Below are 16463 nucleotides of genomic sequence, written 5' to 3'. Positions count from 1 at the left end.
AAATGAGTTGTGCAAAAAATTAGTTTCATATTGTTAGATACATAAACAAATTATATTTTATTTTTTTAAATAGACAGCGACTATGAATTTAAATTTAAAACTTCAATTTTATAAAATAAAAAATATAAATTTTTTTTTATCTATTCATCAATATCCGATGAAACAGATTTTTTGCACAAACTAGTTTCATTGAGAAAATTATGAGATAAATGATTCAGATCATCGTTGTGGATCCAAAGTGAAGCTCATGAAATAAAGTATGAAAAAATATTTTTAAAAAATAAATACAATTTTTATACAAGATATAAAAGAAAATGTTTGAGACCTTTGGAAAAAATTCATAATTTGACTCATAATGATGTGGTATGATAAATGTTCACTTTTGATGATTTGTTAGACAAAATAATATAAGGTCCAACCCTCTTACTACATTATTGTGCATGAATTTATAAATGAAAAAAAATAAAATTTAAAAACTCAACTAAATATAATGAATGAGCGTATTTTCATTTTGAATTAATAAAGATAAATAAAACATATCATTTTATATAAAGTTGTTCCATATAAATTCTAGTTATATAGCATCGTCAATTCTTTTATTTTCAAGATTTTTTTTTTTCGCTTTTCTAAGAAGATGCATATAATTATGGGTTTGTTTTGGAGGTAGGTTGATTTTTTGATTTTTTAATTTTTTGACTATTTTATTTAAGTTTAAAAAGTTTCGTTTGGAATGAATTTTTAAATTTTTTTGACTTTTGTGAAACAAAAAATAAAATGATTATAATTTAAATATAATATTCTGTTTTATTAATTTTTTTACTTATATTATTATTTTGTGACTATTTTAATCTAAAATTGAAATGCTAAACGAAAGCTATGTTAAAAAAGTCAACTAGTGCAGACAAAGTAGCTTTTATAAATTGTTTTTATTTTGTTTTTAGGTGTGGATATCAAATTATCTATAGAGAGGTTTCATATATACCAAATTCTGAGTGGACTTTGGGCCCATAACATATAGTATAGTCTTGGATGATAATAATTAGGGCATATGTCATTTTCCATAGTCCAAATCTTCCAACATATCACATGCATCCCTCCTAATTCATGCCTCTAAACATTGAATAAATGTATTTTGTATGGCTGCCATTTTGGTCATTTGAAATTATTAAGTTTTTTTGTTTTGTTTTTAAGAATTGATTAAAAAGTTAGTTTATTAGATAAAAATAAATTTATAAAAAATAAGGTTATTTTTTATATTTTAAAAAAAAATTCTAATAAATTTTTAAAATGACTAATGTGAGTTTTTTGGCATAAAAGGCTTTATTTTAATGGCATAACAAAATGATTTTAGTAATTGTTAGATTTGAATCGTTTCATACTTGTTTTTTTGGTGTGAAATTACAATATTATTTTTGTAGTATTGTCGAACCCTTGTAAAGATATAGTGAAATTTTTTAAAATATTGAAGATAAGATCATTTTTTATAAATTTATTAATAAAAAAATTCATAATGTGATTCTCGGTTGGCTGGGTCTGCAGTGGTTCAATCAGTAAAAAATTTCTCTAGGATACAGCCATGTTTGGTTTAAATGAAAAACCGAAGGAAGGGCACAGGAAAAAAATATTTTTATATTATATTTTAATTTATTTATTTTTCTTTTGTTATTTTCCACCCAACCAAACAACATGAAAGAATCCCACATTCCCCACTCTCCTTTGTTTGGTTTCCTTCCAACCAAACATAGAAAGTTTTGAAGAGAGGTTAAAGAACATAAAGGAAGGGAAATGAAATCCATTTTTTTTTTTTATGGGTAATAATCAAACAAAAATAATTGGCAAAAAAATTAATTTTTTTCAACCAAACACCTTTTTTTTCTTATCATTTTTCTAAATACAACCAAAAGTACAAGAAATTAATTTTGCTTCTTTCATTTCAGTTTTTGGTGGCAGCAGTAGGTGATAGAAGAAGGATTGAGAGAGAGAGAGAGAGAGGGAGTACATGTACAAGGCATGAGAGTGGTGTGCCATGAATAGCTGAGAGGAGTTTGGCATTTTCGGAACGGTGATATTACGTGCACTAATTAATGTATTAATTAGTATATATTAATTGGTGCATGTAACACTGTTGTTTTTGAAATTAAAATTGATATTTGAAAGAATTAATTGTTAATAATTTTTAAAACTTTGATGGTTAGAATGTATTAATTTTGTCAATGTAAATTATCTATAAATATTTTATTGAATAGATGACTAGTTTGAAAACACTATTTATTGATCCATTTTGTTTTTTTTCAATATTTTTCACTATTTTCGAAACATTTATTATAAATCTTTTGATATTAAAATATACTCTAGAATACTCATTAGCATTTGTTAAAAAAAAAAATAAAAATAAAAATTAAAAATTGTACAAAAAACACATAGTTATATATAGGACAAATTACACTTTATCCCCTTAACTATCATCATTTTTCATTTTACAACGTACTTCCTTCATCTTTTACAAGTTTTCAATTTAACCCTTATATCTCTATTTTGTTAACAAAATTGATTGAAAAATTGCATGTAATGTACACATATCATATTTATATCAGATTTTTAAAAACTATTTTGTCATAAATATGATATGTGCACATTACATGCACATCTTTCATCAATTTTGTTAACAGAATGGAGACATAAGGATTAGATTAAAAACTTTTAAAAAGTAAAATGGATACATTATATCAATTTTTAGTTTGAGGGGATAAAATGAAAAATAATTATAGTTGAGAAAGGTAAAGTGTAATTTGGCCTATATATAAATAAATGGGTTGAGTTTCTCTCATATTGAGATTTTACACAAGAGAACTTGAGAGGCCTATAAAACCTATCATGGGTCCTGTTTCAATAATCTGAGCCGTTCATTTTGTAGTGCCCTCAATATATATTATATATGAAAAAAATTTAATTCAATCAAATAATCGTAACTTTCATTTTGTTGCATTTTTCTCTAAAAAAATTGACGACAAATATATATTTGAAATAAATCATCAATTTTTTTAGAGGCAAATGCAATAAAATGAAAAAATTACGATTATATAAATGACGTAAATTTTTTTTATAGATGACATATTGAAAACTCTACAAAATAAATGGTTCAGATAATTGAAACAAGACTTGTAATACACTGTATAGGCCACTCAAATTGTCTCATGTTGAGATGAGAAACCCAATCCTAAATAAAAGGAAAATTTTAATATACACCATTTTAAAAAAAATGTGTCATATGTACTCTTAATTGTACAAATTTTTTTGTAGTTATAATTAATTTTATTTTTTAATTATAACTCATAAATTTTTTAATTATGGCATTTTTTTTAATTATGGCTCCGAAATTTGAAATTACACTGTGGGCGGACATTGTGCACATAGTGTTGGGAGTGTTTGACAAGTTGGATTTTAACTTATTTTTAACTAAAATTCACAAAAATATAAAATAGATTAAAATAGTTAATAAGATAATATATTATATTAAATTTATAATTATTTCACTTTTCTATCATAAATATCACATCTAATTATAAAAAGAATTAAGCCTCCGTTTGGGAAGTGGGTTGGCTTTTTGGTTTTTTAGCTTTTTTGACTATTTTAGCCTGGGTTAAAAAGCTTGGTTTGATAAGGACTTTTTGACTTTTTTGACTTTTTTTGTGAGAGAATAGTGTAATGATTATAGGTTGGATGTGATATTTTGTTTGTTGTGGTTAAAATAGCCTATTTTATCTTTTGTGACTATTTTAACAAAAAAAAAATCCCAAAAAACCTCTTCCAAACAGAGGCTAACTAAATTCTTCAACACAAAAAATTTAATTTATTAAAATAATCAAAAATTAAAACAACCAACTAAAATACAGTAACTTCCCAAACACCCACCCAGGTTATGTCGCTCTATATTTGTGTGAGAAAAGGAAAGCATAGGAAATGCCGAAGGAAGAAGAAACACTTCTTGTCATCAGCTCCCAACTTTCTCCTTCTTACTTTCTCTCTCTTTCCCTCTCTTCCCTTCAAAAACCCTGCTTTCTCTCTCTCTAGATCTGTACTATCTCTCCCTTTCTCTCTCTCTCTCTCTTTCTAAGATGGAGCCTCTCTTGCTTTGTTGTTCTTATCTGGTAAGAAAACTCTCTCTCTCTCTCTCTCTCTCTCTCTCTCTCTCTCTCTCTCTCTCTCTCTCTCACAGAACTCTCTCTCTCTGCACTTTGATCCTAATTTTTTGTGGGTTTTCTTTTACATTCTTGCATTTTATGATTTATCCGTCTTTCATATATGTATGTGTGTATGTACATGATTTTGACCGGTTCTGTGATAGCAATAGTGCATTTTTTTGATTTTCTCTTCACTATGTAGAGACATATCTATAGTTTTTTGTTTAATTGTTTTCTTTGCCAATTCAGTCTTCAAAACCAGATTCTCCACCCCTTGTTTGGTTCGCGAGAAAAGAAAAGTTTTCTTTTGTTCTGCTTATTATTCCTTCTGATGTTGTTTTGATACATCCCCCCCTCTCCAAAAAAAAAAAAATATGAAAAAAAAAAAATCTTTATCAAGTCGAAAAACATGGTTGCATTTAGTCGGGCTTTATATTTTCTGGGTACAAAATCATGAAAAATCATAGTTTCCAAGATTTATTTTCTTCTTTCAAATACTTTCTCGCCAACCAAACAGATAACTTTGTACTTAATTTTTAAAACTCTGATCTTCAATTACAGTCAATTTTTTGGGAAATCTTTTTGTGCTTTTAGACTTTGTTGCGTAATGATTAAGGCCGAAATGTACGTCATTGAGGCCGTTAATTAGAATCTCTTAACTTCACTTGCTGGTCAAACTGTATATTTTATGTGTGTTGAGTGTCAATCAGATTGTATATCGTCGGAGCATAAAATGAGCAAAAAGACAGAATTTGGACAGAGTTGACTTTTCCACACGTGCGTTGACTTTTTCTGGGAAAATCAAACCGACGTTTTAAATCTGTTTAGACGAGATTGGAAGTATAAAAAGGCAAGTAAAAGGTTGGATTAGAGTTCAGAAGTTGTTTTGACCTAAAGAGAGAGGCTAGGGTTTTGAAGGGAAGAGAAACAAAAAGCTTCAAGGATGTCTCCCATGGTGGTTTCTTCTCCATCTACCTCCTTTCACTCTTCCATGAGTGGCTAGTCTCCTTTTTCTAGGGTTTTGATGAAACCCTAGCCATGTAATTATTTAGTTTTCTTTTTGATTTTTAATTATGTAAAGGTTTGAACATTTGTATGGTGATTTAGAAGTTTGTTTTATATAATTTTCATTATTCTTTCGAATATTTGACTTTCTGTGATTGTTAAATGTTATCCATACAATTGTTTTCTTTTCCTTCACATTCAAGGTATGGGACGAACCATACTACGAGGAACGAGTCGTATCACTACCTTAGTTTAGAGTGAACGGTTCGTATTACTTGAGATGGTTCGTGCTCGTACATTAAATGTGATGATCTTCTTGTTAAGTGCTTTGAACTTGTAGTTGCAAAGCATTAATCCGTTCAAACCATAGCATAATTGATTTCAATTGGAAACCCTAATTATGTGGTTAGTGGTGAATTCTCTACCCTAGGATTTTTCCCTAATTCAGTAAACCCAATTTCATTTATTATTGATAATTTAATTCCTTAGTTTAATTTATTCGTTATTAAATTAGGTTATAGACAACCAATCTTTTTATCAAAATTAATTTAGGAATTTGACAATTAAATTAGTTTAATTTCACAATAGTCCCTGTGGATCGATACCTGGACTTGCCATTATTCTGATGGAATTTGGTATAGTTTAGTATTTAATTTTGGTGTGTTCAACGACCCATCAAATTTTGGCGCCGTTGCCGGGGACTTCTGTCGAAATTAGTTAATTTAAAGTTACATTCTTATTTTAATTTTTAGTTTAAGATTTTATGCTTTTGGTGTTGCTAAGTGTGCAGAGCGTTTGAAATTGGAGCTATCACTGAAGTGCAAGTGGAGCGCAGCCGAGCTTCAAAAAAAAAAAAAAAACCGTAGCGCTAAAGTGAGTAAACAGAAGCAAACACTCACAAGCAAAGCACCAAAGTGCTAAAACGGAAGTCAAAGCTCAAACAGAGGTTGGAGACAACGTCTACACGTCAAGTATCCATAAGACGAGTAAAGCGTTTTCGTTAAACCACTGTGAGTATTTCTTCCTTTGGTATTTTGCTTTCATACTTAGTGCACAGAGTCGGAACTTGTGTATGTGTTTGGGTAGTGTATGCACGGGCGTCGTTCTTGTCGCCCTGAATTGTGGAGTTTGGACCTTGAACTAGAAAGGACCCTTAAGAGACTTAGGACCTCTGCCCGTATTCCTAGGCTTGAATATTCATACATTGAGCCATTAGAGATGGCAGATCCTAATGTCCCGAATGTGCCTAACCGGACACTTAAGGATTATTTTACACCCACCGCATATACATCACCATCATGTATCCAATTACCCAACACCACTGCTGCTCATTATGAGATTAGTCCAGCACTATACAAATGCTCCCATCATTCCATGGACTAACTCATGATGACCCTTATAAGCATTTGAATGAATTTTTGGAAATTTGCTCGACAGTGAGGATTCAAAATTTCACAAATGAGGCCTTAATGTTGCGATTGTTTCCATTCTCGTTAAAGGATAAAGCCAAACACTGGCTAAATTCTTTACCTGCTAATTCAATCACAACTTAGGACCAATTACAGCAACGGTTCTTGGAGAAGTACTTTCTCATAGGTAAAACCAACCAGCTTAGGCGAGCCATCACAAACTTTGCTCAAATGGATGGCGAGCAATTCCATGAGACGTGGGAAAGGCTTAGAGACCTTCTCCAACAGTGTCCTCACCACCAAGTACCTAATTGGCAACTTGTTCAAACATTTTATTATGGCTTAACTGAGTCGCACCGCCAAATGGTGGATTCGTCCTGTGGTGGGACATTTATGTCTAAAAATGATGCCGAGGCCTGGCAATTGTTTGAGAACCTAAGTGATAATTCCCTTCACCATGCATCCGCAGCCCGGCAAGTCCGGCAACCCGTAGTTGGAGCCCCGAAAAGAGGGGGCATTTATGAGGTCGGGCAAAACCTAGAGTTAGCACAACAAGTAGAGGCATTGTCCCGGAAGATGGACCAATTATTAGCTACGGGACATGCCCCTACCCAGCAAGATCAGCCTCAATTTCACGAGGCATGTGTTATTTGCGCGAGCCCTGCTCATGACTTGAGTGAGTGCCCTTCGGCATCACAATTTCCGGAGTTAGTCCAAGAGCATATGAATGTGGCTCAAGGATTCTCCAACCCGAGTAATGACCCATACTCCAACACATATAATCCGGGATGGAGAAATCACCATAACTTCTCATGGAGACCCCCTTCACAAGGCACTTCTTATAATCCTCCACCACCAAGGCAGAATTTCAATAATTTTGCCAACCAATCATCCTACCAACCACCGCAACCTTATCGGCCCCCACAACCGTACCGGCAACCACAACCCCCGCCTGTTCCTCAGGGCAACTCTGTCTTTGAGACTCAGGTGTTGAAAGTTCTCTCAGAACTTAAGGGGTTAGCACCAATAGTTCACTCCCACACTCACTCTATTGCCAAGATAGAGACCCAATTGGGTCAAATAGCTAACTACATAAATCAGAGAGAGAAGGGAAAATTACCAAGTCAAACTATGGCCAACCCTAAGGGATAATACGGGGCAGAGAGTTCGGGTGGGAATGGTAAGCAACATGGGCAAGTACAGGCGGTGGTTGCTTTAAGAAGTGGTAGGGAGTTAGGGCCTCAGTCAGTCGCGTCTGATGCAACTAGAGTTAGGAAGGGTGACCACGGTGGTGCGCCAAGTGAGAGCAAGGGTAAGGGGGAAACACTTAAGAGGGATGAATTAGTCCCTGGCACTTCATTTGAGCCCAAGGCACCATATGTGCCTAAGGCACCCTTTCCCCAGTGCCTTGATACACCGTCCCCTTTTAATAAGAATGCGGCATCTATGGAGGCAACGATGGATGTCTTTAAACAGGTAAAAATCAACCTCCCCCTGTTGGAGGCGATTAAGCAAGTACCATCATATGCCAAATTTCTGAAGGACCTTTGTACGCAAAAGCGTAAATCTAGGACACATGTGTCCCAAAAGGTCCTACTCACGGAGCAAGTAAGCTCCATCTTGTTGAATGACACACCTCCTAACCTTAAGGACCCGGGTGCTCCAACCATTGCATGCATTATAGGGGACCATTTCATTGATAGGGCCTTATTAGATTTAGGGGCTAGTGTCAATTTATTGCCGTACTCTGTGTACGAGGAATTTGGGCTTAGCGAGTTGAAGCCCACTACTGTCACTCTTCAATTGGCTGACCGGTCCCTCAGAGTGCCACGTGGCATGATTGAGGATGTGCTAGTTAAGGTTGATAGGTTCTACTTCCCTGTTGACTTTTTGGTGTTAGATATGGAACCAGTAACCAATTCTAAGAAACAAATCCCAGTGATCTTAGGTCGACCTTTCTTGACTACGGCCAATGCATGCATAAATTGTCGGACCGGGGTTATGGAAGTTTCATTTGGCAACATGCAAGTGAAACTTAATGTTTTCCAAGCATCCCAACAACCTCATGAGAGAGAGGAGTGCTTATTAGTGGATGTTGTGGATGAGATTGTGGAGGAGGCTTTGCCCTCCATTATTGTAGAGGACCCTTTAGAGGCTTGTCTAGGTCATTTTGGGTTTGAAAATTTTGATATTGATAGGTCAGTTAAGGAGGTTTTGAAATTGTTGGATGCGGGTATCATATACCCCATCTCAGATAGCAAGTGGGTGAGTCCCACACAAGTGGTGCCCAAGAAATCGGGCATCACCGTTGTTGAGAATGAGGGAGGAGAGTTAGTTCCCACACGAACCACTACTGGGTGGCGAGGCTGCATTGATTATAGGAGACTAAATTCCTCGACTAGGAAGGATCATTTTCCTTTACCTAGGGGTTTGATGGACCTATTTTATTATGATTGATAGATTGATTCCTTATTCTCTTTTCTTTCCCTTCTATGTTATTTTGTTTTTCTTTATTCTTGTCATGCTTTATTTGCGTCTAGGAGACTTTAAATCCTCTAAAAGTGTAATTCCTTTGGTGTTAGCCGTGCCCGAACGGCATCTGACGGTCTGGTATAGCCACTTAACCGTGCTTGTAGTGAGTTCCTAGGAGACCAACTGAGACGGTGGAAACTGGAGTTCGAATGGCAAAGCCTAGAACACAAAGGTTTGGGATTTCCGAGACTAGAGTCTGGTTTAAATACCCAGGGGTGTGGAGATTGCTTCAAAACTACCTCGGCTTGAACTCTGTATGGCAGCCCCATAGGTTGAGGTAGCTTTATGCGCCTCGATTCTGGATACCGAATCAACCTAGTTTGTCACCCTGTCGGAGAATAGGAAAAGTTACAAACACAGTTAGGGAGAAAAGTAGTACCCGTGGTTTTCGCATGAAGATTATACCTTTAGTGGGCATTCCGTTATTTTCTTATGTACTATATTTATTTCGGATGTCAATTGAAGGTAGAAATGCTTAGTTTTGATTTAAAAAAAAAAAAAAGTTGTTTTATTTGTTAATTGTTGTTTAAAAAAAAAAGAAAAAAAAAAGGTGTTATACTTGTTCAATTTTACAAATATATATATATATATATAAATAAAAACAAAATCTGTCTTGTACTAAAAAAAAAAACAATTTCCCGTATGTGCGGCACTGTGCACGCACATGCGGCACCATCTCACCAAAACATAGTTGTGCACTGCTAAATAAGCAAGTGCGGGCGGAGCATCGTTGACCAATCTGCACGTGCGGCTTGGGCCCTGTACGTGCGGGACGACGATTCAAAAAAAAAAAAAATCGCGCGAAGTTGACAAATCGCCGCAGCTTCGGGCCATGTGCGGAACATTGCTGCATTTGGTTTTGTTTTTTTATTTTATTATTATTATTTTTTTTTTTCTTTTCTTTTCTTTTTTTAATTTATTGATGTAAATAATTTTTAACTAAATGCATAAATAAATTTTAAAAATAAATAAATAAATAAATATACAATTAAAAAAAAATCGTTTTATTTATTTAGTTATTTATTTATTTATTTTTATTTTCTATTTTCTATTTTCGTAAAAAAAAAAAAAACCCTCAGAAATCATGGTGTTAACAATAATCTTAATTTAGTTTTTTTTTATTTGCTATATTTGTTTAGTTTAAATTGCTTCCTAATGATTCTAGTTAGTTTAATTAGTTAATAGATTTTGGTTTTATTTTTATTTTTATTATACTTGTGTAGTTAGTGATGTTATTAATATTTTTCTTCTATACTGTAATTGTTCATTTAATTAATAAGTAGTTTAGTTTTTATTTTATTTTATTTTCTTCTCTTCTATTAAAAAAATATCGGTTAGTTTAGGTTATTTTTTTCTATACTTTAGTCTCTTTTGTAGTTTAGTTATTTTATAGTTTAGTTTAGTTTAATTTCGTTTATAATTTAGTTAATTTAATTTAAGGTCATTTTTTATTCATTTATTTAATTATTTTCGTTTTTATTTACCAAAAAAAAAAAGGGGAATTGCATGTGGGACATTAGTGGACCAACTTGTGCTTTCATATTTTATTTTATTCTCATGATTGGTTCTACGGCTTTGTGTCTATTTGTTTTTGGTGTGGGCAGGCTATGAATCGAACGTGTATCTGCCCGGGCCTCCAAAAAAAAAAGCCAGAGGTCCCAGCATTTCCCGCCACCACCACCACCGGCTTCCCCGTAGTCCCCACCTGTATATTGCTTTGTCTCTTTTATTTTTATTTTTATTTTCCTTTTTAGTTCTTTTTTTTCTTCAAAAAAAAAAAAAAAAAAAAACAATGTGAAGTGTATATATGTTACTCTCTGCCTTCCTGGATGTGCACCCACAATTCTGGTAATATTCTCTCATTTCTCTTTACTTTTCCATTGAGGACAATGCCATATTCAAGTTGGGAGATGAGGGTTATATTTTCTTTTGTGCATTCCTATGTGGCTCATAATTCATGCTTATACTTGTTTCACTTAATTGCATTACTTCACCTGATGTGACTTTTTACTAGTAGAGTGATGATATTTGCATATGTTAATTAGAGAGCATAGTAGACTTGTATGAAAAGAGTTTATTGGGTAGATACTTGCATGCCATGTTTGCACGAGGAGAGTTGTCTATGTTTGTGGTATTAGTACACTTGTCATGAGTATGCCTTAATTCACATGAACACACTATCATAGCAGTGATCTTTTTATTATAATCCCTGGTGTACATCATTGATAATAGCTAGAGTTGCAGAAAAGAATAAATGAGGAGCCAAGATTCTTAAAAAAAAATAAAAAATAAAAAATAAAAAAAACCACTTGACTAATTTGAGTTCGTAGCCTTTTTAACTCGAGTTATTAAACCCGTAGGGGTGTCTCTACACCTAATGCCCTAAAACCGTCTGGTTTGGGAGTCATTGGCCCAATACTTGTTACATGGGTTAATTAGAAAGCTTACGGGACATGGACATTGCACAGTTAAGGAAAAATAAGAAGAATGACTTGTTCGGATTCGTAACCTTTTCAACTCGAGTTATTAAGCCCGTAGAGGTGTCTTTACACCTAGTGCCCTAAAACCGTCTGGTTTGGGAGTCATTGGCCCAATGCTTGTTATATGGGTTGATTAGAAAGCTTAATGGATCAGGACATTGCACAGTCATTTAAAAAAAAAAAAAAAAAAACAACAACAACTTTTGAAAATCTTGGCTGCAACCGGTTAGTCTTTCTGTATATGATGGGTGTTATTATGAGTTACAGTGGGCTATTATAGTGGATAGTTAACTAATATAGAGATTGCACTTTACACCGAGGGTACTCATGACTTGTCTACTAGCATGCACAAGTATAGGGAACTTTACTTTTGTATTAACTGAATTGTGGTTTTGACTCAATAGGTTCTTTCATGCTTGTCCACTGTGTCTTTAATGACTCATGATGCCTAAATATCACACTGTAGTGGCACATAAGTTGATTGTTAGGTGGAGTAGTGTAGTCATTTGTTGTTGAGTATATATGAATATATTAATGTTTGTGGGTATCATTTCTGGAAACCCTCACGAGACTTTACTCGTCCACTTGGGGTAACCTTGTGGTTTAAAGGCTTGTTGCATATGCTAAATGCAACCGTTTTGCCACAAAAGAGGAAATAGATAGATTTTGTTTAATTTAATTTTATTTTATTTTACTTGCTTAAGGACTAGCAAGTAGTAAGTTGGGGGATGTGATTAAGGCCGAAATGTACGCCATTGAGGTCGTTAATTAGAATCTCTTAACTTCACTTGCTGGTCAAGCTGTATATTTTATGTGTGTTGAGTGTCAATTAGATTGTACATTGTCGGAGCATAAAATGAGCAAAAAGACAGAATTTGGTTAGAGTTGACTTTCCTGCACGTGCGTTGACTTTTCCCGCACGTGCGTTGACTTTTCCGCACGTGTGTTGACTTTTTCTGGGAAAATCAAACCGACATTTTAAACCTGTTTGGACGAGATTGGAAGTATAAAAAAGCAAGTAAAAGGCTGGATTAGAGTTCGGAAGTTGTTTTGACCTAAAGAGAGAGGCTAGGGTTTTGAAGGGAAGAGAAACAAAAAGCTTCAAGGATGTCTCCCATGGTGGTTTCTTCTCCATCTACCTCCTTTCACTCCTCCATGAGTGGCTAGTCTCATTTTTCTAGGGTTTTGATGAAACCCTAGCCATGTAATTATTTAGTTTTCTTTTTGATTTTTAATTATGTAAAGGTTTGAACATTTGTATGGTGATTTAGAAGTTTGTTTTATATAATTTTCATTATTCTTTCGAATATTTGACTTTCTGTGATTGTTAAATGTTATTCATACAATTGTTTTCTTTTCCTTCACATTCAAGGTATGGGACGAACCATACTACGAGGAACGAGTCGTATCACTACCTTAGTTTAGAGTGAACGGTTCGTATTACTTGAAATGGTTCGTGCTCGTATATTGAATGTGATGATCTTCTTGTTAAGTGCTTTGAACTTGTAGTTGCGAAGCATTAATCCGTTCAAACCATAGCATAATTGATTTCAATTGGAAACCCTAATTATGTGGTTAGTGATGAATTCTCTACCTTAGGATTTTTCCCTAATTCAGTAAACTCATTTTCATTTATTATTGATAATTTAATTCCTTAGTTTAATTTATTCGTTATTAAATTAGGTTATAAAAAACCAATCTTTTTATCAAAATTAATTTAGAAATTTGACAATTAAATTAGTTTAATTTCACAATAGTCCCTGTGGATCGATACCTGGACTTGCCATTATTCTGATAAAATTTGATATAGTTTAGTATTTAATTTTGGTGTGTTCAACGACCCATCACGTAACAAACCTTAACCTATCTTTCACTTTAATTCGCTTACATGTGTCACTTGAAACCCTCCGATTTTATAGAGATTTTGTCCAAATATAGATCTGTCTTAACACAACCCTGTGTCCAAAAATCTATATAATATAATATAGCTTAAGTTCCTTCTGTATTATCTATTAATAGCCTCCAAAATTTTCAATCATTACAAGTAGTATAACATAATCTTTTCATTTTGTTCTATATTTGTTGCCATTTATGTTTGTGCATATTTGTATTCATCGTGAAATCTATATTGTTTCTTGCATTTTCTATGATTTTGATGTTAATCTATTGGTGCTTGTTATATTCAATTTCTTGATTTTCTTGATTTTTATCAAATATATTATCTTAATTTTTCTTACGATGTGTTTGTTAATATCTGCTTTTAATTGATTCTAATGATGGGTTTTTCATTGTTGTGTTCAGTTGGATTAACGCCACTAAATGATACCATGTGCTTTGAATTAGAGTGATTAGAACCCATATCGTCTCTGAAATGAATAACTTGACTGTTGAAACCGAAGATACTTTTGCCAGTTTGCTTGACTTTGCTGCTAACAATGACATTGAGGGCTTTGAACGGTATACTGAGTGTGACCTTTCGGGCATTGATGAGGTCGGGTTATGGTATGGCCGTCAAAAGGGGTCGAAACAGATGGTCCTAGAGCATAGAACTCCATTAATGGTTGCTGCTACATATGGTAGTGTTGATGTTGTCAAACTGATTCTTTCATTGTCTGATGTTGTTGTCGATGTCAATCAACCGCATGGCCTTGATAGAAACACGGCGCTTCATTGTGCTGCCTTAGGCGGTTCTATGAACGCAGTTGATGTTGCGAAACTTCTCTTAGAAGCCGGTGCTGATCCTAATATGATCAATGCCAATGGCCATTATCCTATTGATGTTGTTGTAGTGTCCCCAAAATTCCAAGACTTGAAATTTTCTCTTGAGAAATTTCTCACAACCAATGATTCTGTATCAACCGCCACTTCGAATTCTAATTCTCCACCGCAATCACCATCCCTATCATCATCTTCGAACTCCAATTCTTCCCCCAACAGTTCTAAGTTCATCAATGTTACTCTTTCAGAAAAGAAAGAATACCCAATTGACCCGTCCATGCCAGACATCAAGAACACCATCTATTCAACCGATGAGTTTCGAATGTTCTCATTTAAGGTCCGGCCTTGTTCTCGTGCCTACTCTCATGATTGGACCGATTGCCCATTTGTTCATCCGGGTGAAAATGCTCGAAGAAGGGACCCAAGGAAATATCACTATAGTTGTGTTCCTTGTCCCGATTTTCGCAAAGGGGCTTGTCGATTAGGGGATATGTGCGAACACGCGCACGGTGTTTTTGAGTCCTGGCTCCATCCTGCTCAATATAGAACTTGCCTTTGCAAAGATGGCACAAGTTGCAATAGGAGAGTATGCTTTTTTGCCCACACGCAACAAGAACTCCGACCCTTATATGTCTCTACCGGTTCTGCTATAATGTCCCCCTCACCGTTCACTCCACCCTTGTCTCCATCTACCAATGGCATTTCAAACATGGGTTGGCCCCATCCAAATGTCCCGGCATTGAATCTCCCAGGAAGCAACAATCATCAATCAAGTAGTCGCTTACGATCATCCCTTAATGCAAGAGACTTTGCATCAGAGGACTTATTTGTTGCCTGATTTCGATTTGCAGCAACAACAGCTGCTCCAAAATGAACTGTGTCGCTTTTCTCAATTGGGTATTAGTAATAATTCTTTGAACTGTTCTGCTGAGAGCTCTTCTCCCCGGTTTTCTGATCAGGCACTGGCTTCATCTGTTTTCTCCCCAACACACAAGTCAGCGATTTTCAATCAGTTTCAGCATCAGACTATTTCGCCAATGAGCCCTCGGGTTTCATTGCTTGCTCAACACGAGAAGCAAAAACAACAGTTTCGCAAGCGTAATTTCCGTGATCTTGGCTCCAATTCTGCTAGTGATTCATGGTCAAAATGGGGCTCATCCAATGGAAAGCCGGATTGGTCTGTTAATCCTGATGAATTTGGTAGACTTCGCAGATCATCGTCGTTTGAGCTTGGAAACAATGGAGACGAGCCTGATTTATCATGGGTTCAATCACTTGTCAAAGAATCTCCACAAGAAGTTGCAGATGCAGCTGGATTTTTGAGCGAAGGCTCGAATTTGAACTCCCAGATTGAAGCAAATGATCAGTCTGTTCTGGGTGATTGGATGGAGCAAATGCAGCTTGATCAGCTCATGGCTTGGTAAAACCTTGATCATGTTTTACCAATCTTGAGCATGAAAAGCAGCGCGTTTTTGGAAAACAGTATATGTTTTTGGTGTTTTTTTATGCAATTGCAGGTTGTTTTGTAACAGATTTCCCAAACCCAATGAGTTTCAAACTTATTTTCCAAATCCAAGTTGTTTCGTGAAGTTGTATTTTCTAAACATGACTTTAGGATTTTGAAAGCAAAACTTTAACCCAAAAGTCGACCAGTTATATTTTGACACAACATTAGGGTTGTCACTGTTAAATTTTTTGTATACATGTTTTGAAACAACACTTCAACCCTAGCGTAGACTTCATGAAACAACTTGGGTTTAGAAAATAAGCTTAAAAAGGTTTGGGGTTTGGGAAATCTGTTTCAAAACTACCTGCATTTGGTAAAGAAAACTGCCTATTTTTTATTTTATTTTTTTGGATGTGGAGGATGGTGGCAGTAACAAAGGAAGGAAGGAAGGGAGCTCAAATATTCAGGAAAAAAGTAGGTTTTTTTTTTTTTTTTTTTTTTTTTTTTTTTGCAGTTGTTGCAGTTGAAGTTAGGAAGGATGATGGGACCCTAAACCCAAAAATAAAAAAAGCCCAGTTCCACCCAATATTCAAAAAAACTTTATGGGGATCAGATGCTTGGTGAACATTGTTCTATTGCCTTGTGAATCTACTTTTGAAAGTATGCAAAGCATTTTGTTGAAGAAATAGTG

The 16463-nt window shown here is 34.6% G+C and overlaps 1 pseudogene across 1 annotated transcript; it reads left to right on the top strand.

Moving 5' to 3' along the window:
* The first annotated feature begins 4006 nt into the window (after positions 1-4006).
* Positions 4007-15896, top strand: LOC114279414 (zinc finger CCCH domain-containing protein 30 pseudogene; annotated as a pseudogene). Its single transcript, XR_014329310.1, has 2 exons — positions 4007-4148; positions 13909-15896. The product of XR_014329310.1 is annotated as a zinc finger CCCH domain-containing protein 30 pseudogene (transcript).
* The last annotated feature ends 567 nt before the right edge of the window (positions 15897-16463 follow it).

Source organism: Camellia sinensis, chromosome 5, assembly GCF_055761805.1.
Source record: "Camellia sinensis isolate YWXY chromosome 5, ASM5576180v1, whole genome shotgun sequence".
NCBI lineage: Eukaryota > Viridiplantae > Streptophyta > Magnoliopsida > Ericales > Theaceae > Camellia > Camellia sinensis.
This window is presented reverse-complemented; position numbering and strand designations above follow the sequence as displayed.